This window comes from Marmota monax, unplaced genomic scaffold, assembly GCF_021218885.2.
Source record: "Marmota monax isolate L192 unplaced genomic scaffold, Marmota_monax_Labrador192_F-V1.1 WCK01_AAM20220418_F8-fsc00110, whole genome shotgun sequence".
NCBI classification, from domain to species: Eukaryota; Metazoa; Chordata; class Mammalia; order Rodentia; family Sciuridae; genus Marmota; species Marmota monax.
Window position 1 is genome coordinate 5,865,294 of NW_026694633.1, and position 6,000 is coordinate 5,871,293.

The window sequence follows — 6,000 nt, forward strand, 5'->3', positions numbered from 1 at the left end:
CGTAAATTATTGCATTTATGGTGTGTCTAATTTGCATGACATCCTCTGCTGATTATGGTTTGAAGCTCATCTTGTCAATCATGACAGTATTACACTCACTAAAGGCAAAAAATCTTGGCTTGGGTTCAAAGAACAAAAGTGGATTTTTCTTTTTCTTACAATCAGTCTCTTATATCATCACCCAAAAGATTCATAAGTTTGTAAAAACATTCAGCATGGACTAAGCCATAAAAGATCCAGGAAAACAGAAGTGTTTCTCCTTGATGTGGAACATCTCACTGCTTCCTCTTCCATTAAACACACGTGATCTTGGGGCTGGGATTATGGTTCAGTGGTAGAACACTTGTCTAACATGTGTGAGGCACTAGGTTCGATGCTCAGCACCACATAAAAATAAACAAAATAAAGGCATTGTGTTCATCTACAACTTAAAAAAAAAAATCATGACCTGGTAACACTGATAGTGCTCATCTCACAGTTTCAGTGACCTTGCCTTTAGTAATTGCATTAAGTTATTGAAGGCAAGATTCTGGAACCACCAGAACAAAGTACCACAAACTGAGTCACTTAAGGGAACAGAATTGATCCCCTCACTGTTCTGGAGGCTGGAAATCTAAAATTAAAATGTTGGCAGCCTCTAGGGCTGGACCCTTTCTTGCCTCATCCTAGCTTCTATGGTTGCTGGCAATCTTAGGCACTTCTTGGCTTGAAAACATTCCCAGTCTCTGGCACTATCTTCACATAGCTTTATTCCCTGTGTGCCAGTCTTTGTGTCTCTTCTCCCTTTCTTATGAAGGCATTGATCGTACTGGATTTGCTATACTCCTCTAGTATAAACTTATCTTAAGTAACTACATCCATAATTACCATATTTCTCTGTGTGTGTGTGTGTGTGTGTGTGTGTTGGGGACTGAACCCAAGGTCTCATGTATGCTAGGCAAGCATTCTAACACTGAACTACATCCCTGGTCCTTCAGGTCTTTATTTTTATTTTTTAAACTTTTTTTTTTTTTTTTGCAGTTCTGGTGATTGAACCCAGAGCTGTCTGCATGCTGGGCAAATGCTTTACCACTGAACTACATCCTGAGCCTTCCTCTTCTTAATTGAATTACTAATGGAACTAGAATTTATGATTTAACATCAGAATTCATTTCACTAATTGAGCTGGATTATTGTAAATTAGTGGTAAAGTAATCCAAATATGATTTTTTTTGGTCAACCACTCGGGATGACATTTAAATTTTGGTGATTAGATGGGTTGTAAATAAATCAAGTGAGTTATTTATTCATTTTAGTTTTGGCTTTTCTTTTTTCTTACTTTTCAAATGTTTGTCTTAAAAAAAAAAAAAGCATTGATTAGTTCTGTTGAGCATCTACCTTTCTTACGTCCCTAGAATATTGCCAGAATGCTGTTCTTTTTACAAATTTGAATCAAAAGTTGAAGTTATTACCTACTCCAGTGCCTTTCCTAAGCCCTATATTCATGCCCCAATTCGGTTCTAAGTACAGAGCTGATATTCAATAAATATATATAGCTGATAAAGTCTAATATTTAGATTTGAAAGGTTGAGCATGGAAAAAGAGATAATTTTCTCTCCTCCACAGCTAACTGTAACATGTAAAGAATTGTAAAGAAAAATGAAATATGGCATTTGCAGGAAAATGGATGGAACTAGAGACCATCGTGGTAAGTGAAATAAGTCAAACTCAGAAGGTTAAGGGTTGCATGTTTTCTCTCATATATGGAAGCTAGAAATGACAAAAAGAAAACAAAGATGGTGTAGGTCTCCTAAAAATCAAAGGGAGAGCTGAAGAGGAAAGGGACCCAGAGGGGGAAAGCAGGAGGGAGGGGGAAATGATGGGGAATGATATTGGCCAAATTATAGTGTGCACATGTATGAATATGAAACAACAAATCCCATCAATATGTACAACTAAAATGCACCAATTAAAATGTGAAAAATAAAATAGAAATATTGCACATAATAATTCAAATTACCTATTCGCTAGTTCAAATCTACATTTTCTGTATGTTAAATAATCTGAAGCTTTGGGGGTATACCCTCTATAGAGGTCACTTTGAGATACCTAAGTTCATTTTTATTTTCACTCCTTAAATGTACTAGCAGAAAAGGCAAGAAAAATGTATAAGATTTTCTTTTTTTCATATATAAGCATATTTCATTAAGGGAAGTGTTTTACAGTCTATTCAACAAGTTATAATCCCAAGGCTCTTGGGAAGTGCATTAACTATTTCAGCATTTATCAGCACTGTTTTAGGATTTTTTTTCCCTCTAAGGTTTACAATGTAGGTCTGATAAGTTGTGCACTAGTAAGAACTTTGATACCTATTTAAACATTTAAAGTTTCTGTTATTTGAGGTATTAATATCAAGATCCATTGATAAAAATAAGTTCTCCTTCCTTTCCTTCTTTCCTTCTTTCTTTCTTCCTTCCTTCCTTCCTTCCTTCCTTCCTTCCTTCCTTCCTTCCTTCCTTCCTTCCTTCCTTCCTTTCTTTCCTGGAAATTGAACCCAGGGATTCTTTACCACTGAGTTACATCCTCAGCTGTTTATATATTTTTTTTGAGACAGGGTCGCTCAAAGTTGCCCAGGATGACCTTGAACTTGGGATCTTCCTGCCTCAGGCTGGGATTACAGGTGTGCACCACACAATTTCATGAGCAGGAAATACAGCTAGAAAACAGAGATAGGAAAAATGTTTAGCCTTATCAAGAGTCAAGAAATGAATATCTATGAAATAGACCCACAAATGGGAAAGTAACTAAATAGTACTTGTTTTAGTAGGCTTTTTTGCAGTTGTGACCAAAAGATCTGACAAGAACAATTTTAATCTGTGTGGGGTTTTTTGTTTTGTTTTTGTTTGTTTGTTTGTTTGGTAGTGCTGGGGTTTGAACCCAGAGCTTAATGCATGCAAGGCTGACAAGAACAATTTTAAAAGAGAAAAAATTTATTTAGGGTTTATGATTTCAGGGGCCTTGGTCCCTAAATGGCCAACTCCATGTCTCTGTGCCAGAGGGAAGGCAGAACATCAGAGCAGAAGGGCATGATGGAGAAAAACACCTCAGAACCCAACAATCAGAAAGCAGAGAGACATCTCTGCAGACCAGCAACAAAATAGAAGCCCCAAAGGCACTCCCCCAGTGACCCACCTCCAGCAGTCACACCCTACTTGTCTACAGTTACCACCCAGTTAATCCCTATCATTGGATTAATGCACTAATTAGGTTAAGGCTCTCATAACCCAATAATTTCACCTCTAAACTTTCTTGCACTGTCTCATACAAGAGTTTTTGGAAGACACCTAATATCTAATCCAAAACAGTATCCAGTTTTCTTTTATAAGTGATAATGTGCCTATACGTAGAATATGTGTTCTTTAATAAAGATTAGTTTTTTCATTTTTTTAACCCAGAACTTTGCACATGCTAAGCATGCACTCACTCTACTATTGAGCTACACTCCCAACTTGCTTAGCATTCTTTTGTTTATTTAGTATTTTTTTTAATGTGGTGTGGGGATTGAATCCAGTGCCTCATGCATCCTAGGCAAGCACTCCTATTACATGCACACACATGTAATCCCAGTTACTTTGAACACTGAGGCAGGAGGATCGCAAATTTGAGACCACCCTCAGAAATTTAGGGAGATCCTGTCTCAATATAAAATAATGCTAATAAAATAAAGTAAGGGCTAGCTCAAGAGTAAAGTGCCACCCCTGGATTTAATTCCCAGCACCATACACACACATGCAAATGCTCCTTAAGGCTCTAAGAATGTACTTTTACAAGAAAAATACAAGGGCTACCATCAAAAAGTAATTATTTTGTGGGAGAAGAATGATTAAAATATAGTAGTAGCCAAATAAGTGATCATAGAAAATCACAGAAATGTATATTTGGCAAAATGTGGTATCATTGCAAAGAAGGATGGAGTAGGATTAGACCCCATGGTCTGAAGCTACTTATGGGCCCTAAAGTATTTTTCTTTTCTTAGATAAAATGAATCATTCAGCTTTTGCAATACTCATGACTAACTCATCCAAATTACCCTGTAAATCAAGACTTACTTTATGAATAGAATTACAAGATTAATTCTGTAATCTTGTGGTAAAGATCTCAGCATTCAGTTAGTGAAGTTGTACTCTTTGTACTCTTGCTAACAAAGTAAGAAGAGACTAACTTCACAGGTTAGTTTGAGTTTACTCACTGAGTTTTCAGAATTGTATATGACAGCTTATTTCTATTAAGTTATGATCTCATTGATTTAGATATTTTAGATTTTAGATTATTTACTTAGATATTTAGATTTTAGATTATCTACTTCACACTAATTACATGTCACTACAAGTTTTCTTTTCTTTATGTTTTCTGCTAACTTCTTCCTATTTGTTATGATAAAGCTGTTCTCTTTTTCCAGTTTTTAGTCATGTGTCCTTTTCTTCTCAAAGCTTAAATTGAGTTTATAAGTGCCAACCTTTCAATTCTTGAACCAAATTTTGTTTGGGGGATTCCTGGCTGTGCCTCACTCCCATAATCTCAGTGGCTCAGGAGGCTGAGGCAGGAGGATTGAAAGTTCAAGTTCAGCCTCAGCAATTTAGTGAGGCCCTAAGCAATTTAGAGAGACTTTGTTTCAAAATAAAAATAAAAATGTCTGGGGGTGTGGCTAAGTCCCCCCCTGCCGCAGTCTGGCTGGGCACAAAATCACGAGCCACCACACAGCTTGTAGATTCAAACAGCAACTCCTTATTCCCAAACTCACACCAGCCATTTACAGTCACGTTCTGGGGAAATCCACGTTCTCTGCCCAAATTCACCCCCACTGGGCTTCTGTCTCCCAAAAAATACTGTCTGAATCCCGTGAGAACTCAAGGGGAACTCAGGCAGCAGGATACGCCCTATTCCCAGCAGGAATAACCTTAAACCTGGAACCACCCTAAACCCGGATTATCCTAAACCGGGAACGCCCTAAACCCGGATCCGCCCTGGTCCTTGAGCAAGGTCACCTTAGATGCAATGTCACTGCAAAATGTCCTATTTCCACGAGTCCTTCCACTAAGCAACATGGGGTACGCTGGCAAGGAAATTGTCATACCTACTTGGCTAATGGCTCCCAGCATCTCCCCCCTTCTGATTAATTAAACAACAAGCAATGTGGCTTAAGGACCGTGCCTGGTAGGTTGTCCAATTCAACATATGGTTCTTACCCATCATGGGAAAAACTGACCTTTAGGCGTCAGCCTCCTGTCTTAGGTTGATACCACTGCAACTGGATCATACCCGTCACTGACTACCGGTCCAGCATATAGCCATTGGCCCCCAAATTTTAGACCATCACTAGCAGAAGGGAGGAGGATACAGAAATGCCACGACACCAAGCCAATTGACGGCTCCTTGGGAAACATTGCATCACTGGTGACACCATCAGCAAAGATATGCCAGCATTACCACAATTTGCTGCACCAAACGATAGTTACATAGTCCAGGCAAGTTCTGCAAGCAGTTCAAAGCGGAGGAATCTATCAATATGTCCATTTCCTCCCAAAATCCGTTTCCTCCCAAAGTAAGTTGACTCCTTGATTGAGCATTACTTGTTGAGTTATATTCATTGATGCATCAGTTTATACAGTTTACTGTGATAGCTATCATAGAAGCTGTAGTTTGGTTTTATCTTTGTCTTCACCGGCACTGGGATGAAGATAGGAATTCTGGCAATGATGCTAAAGAGACATTATCCTGAAAAGAATTATTAAATATAATGAAAAGGAAAGGTGAAAGTAAACAAACAGATCTGTTAACCTACTTTAAAAACAATCCTTAACAGCTGTTTACCTAATTTATATTAAACCATTTAAATCACGTGAATAAAAAAAATAATAATTCAGATCCATTTTTTCATGAGCGCTCCTCATATAAGAAATATGGACATACGCACATACAGACATACAACACAAAACACAAGAGTGCACACAAACGTACAAC